The sequence below is a fragment of the Saccoglossus kowalevskii genome, chromosome 19 (assembly GCF_978046115.1).
Source record: "Saccoglossus kowalevskii chromosome 19, keSacKowa6.1, whole genome shotgun sequence".
Lineage (NCBI taxonomy): Eukaryota > Metazoa > Hemichordata > Enteropneusta > Harrimaniidae > Saccoglossus > Saccoglossus kowalevskii.
In genome coordinates, this window is record NC_140659.1 from 17,631,841 (window position 1) to 17,634,102 (window position 2,262).

Here is a 2,262-nt window from a genome sequence, read left to right on the forward strand (position 1 = left end):
TTATTTTGACTGTTATTCAGATGACCAGCAATATTTTGGAAGACGTGCACTGATTGGCTGATTTATGGTGACATATTTTGTTAATTAACCAATGCAAAGAGTGGTTACTTTTCTCTTCATTAAGTCCAATTTTGTAAGGCTTTTTATAGTTGGGTAATCATGATAACATTGATGATCATTTGGTTGATTGCAAGTCATGCAAATCTCTACATCTCTTGCCTGTGTTGTTGATTTTCTGGAATACTGGGAGAGAATAGAGACGTTTTTGCATCCCTGATTGCAGATATTTTTACTATACCAGCTGTGGTTTTGTACCAAACATTTTTATTTTGTACTGTAGGTTGGCTGTGAAAATTTATGAAATGTTCGCAAAATACAAAAAATGTATATTTTATTCATACACACTTGCAAGAAAACTGATGATTTGCATGATTTTTTGGAATACATACTAAGAAAAATTTGAGGGGCGGCATCCATAGAGATCTATTAAACTGGTGAAAAACTGAGATAACTGGTCTCCCAAATGAATGGTCATAAATGAAATAGGTATGAACACACTCGGTAACGTACCTACTGGAAAATTAAAAACTTGTACATTGTGGAACATGGGTCATAAAATAGGTTTCAAAAATTGCAAGTTGTCATGTTTCTTGTATTTCCAATATTCGTGATCCATGTTTCAAAACTTATATGCAGGTTTTCCCCAACCACAAAATTGTTTTTTTTTTTAAATTGACGTCTTTCATAAATATGGCTGCAGCAAAGATTAGCACAATTTACAGAGTACAGGTCATCTTGAGAAAACACAATGACTGTTTTCAACCTTATTGATCTTATTTTCTACAAAAGAAAAGTATTATGGAAAGGCATTACTTCCTCCTGTGGACCATCTTAAGAATAAGTTTATTGGATGAAGTCAAACTCTGTATAGTACTAACTGTAAATCATTTCAATTGTCAGGCGCTTGTAAAGGTGATACGATTTATTCAGTTTCTTTGCAGTTGGTTGTAGAGACAAAATTTTGTTGAATTCTAATGATATTCGTCCAATCTTGGTTGCCATAGGTTCCTGACTCATTATCAGGTTTGGTCTTACAAAGCAATCAAGAAATGTTCAGTTTTTTGCACCACATATTTTGTTATACGACCTGAGAAGTTATAGACGGGCATAGTTTTTGTGGAATTGTTTCTAGAATTTGTAGGTAAGCGTAATTTTTTACTTGCAAAAACAAAGAGCTATATTGAGGCCATGGAGAAATCCTGATTCATCAACGTGCAAGGATCCTGCTGATTAATCATGAATGAATGAAAGAGTACTTGTTAACTGGTGATTAATTGTTTTCTTCTGTGCTCCAGTGTTGAGGCAAATTCAACTTTCAAATAGTAAGTTATAAGCATTCATCCATGGTTCTACCTCGCTTTTTCCTTTTTGTTCAGGAGATCATATAAATATGCAGTGTTTTTGTTGATTGCTGTGAATAATACTCAGCATAATTACTGATTTTAATTTACTTCTGTTTTTTTGTCTGCTGCAAGTGCAATCATGCTGAATTTCTCATACATTGCAAAAAAAAATAATTTCAAAAAATGCGTAAAAATAGAAAAATCTGGCAAGGAAAAAAATATTGATCAAAGGGATAAACCACCACTGTTACTGCAAGGTGTCAATTTTGATGTGGTTTTCAAGTAACAAAATACAATGTGTGTAAAATATATATTTTTTCAATATGTGCTTCGCATACTCTGTTCAGAATGGTCTACGCTGCCATGAATGAGTATACCCAATCAGACTACTGTAAAATACTTTTTGCTTGGAATTAATTTTCGCTGAAGGAATGATTCAGTGAAAATAAAATCCAGCAAACATACCCTTTTTCCTGTATTTTATATTCAACTTGTCAAAAATCAGTGAAAATAAATTCCATACAAAATGTCTTTTCAGCGAAAATTAATTCCAGCTAAAATAAAGTATTTTACAGTATTATAAAAATATTGACTAGGAACATGTAGATTTTGTGTTTACACTCTTAATTACTGAACATATGCTTTGTGGACGTTGATAATCCCATGATTCATCTCGCTTAAATGAACATCTACCTATTTTGAAAGAGTAATGCCATTTTTGTTGTCCTCTATTTGTCCGTCAATGTGAAAGTTTCATGTAATCAATTTATTTTACTTGTGCTGTATACATACCGTAAACTACTACAGAATATCAGGATTTCACAAAAGTCACTGACAATCCGTGTCGTTAGGACACTTG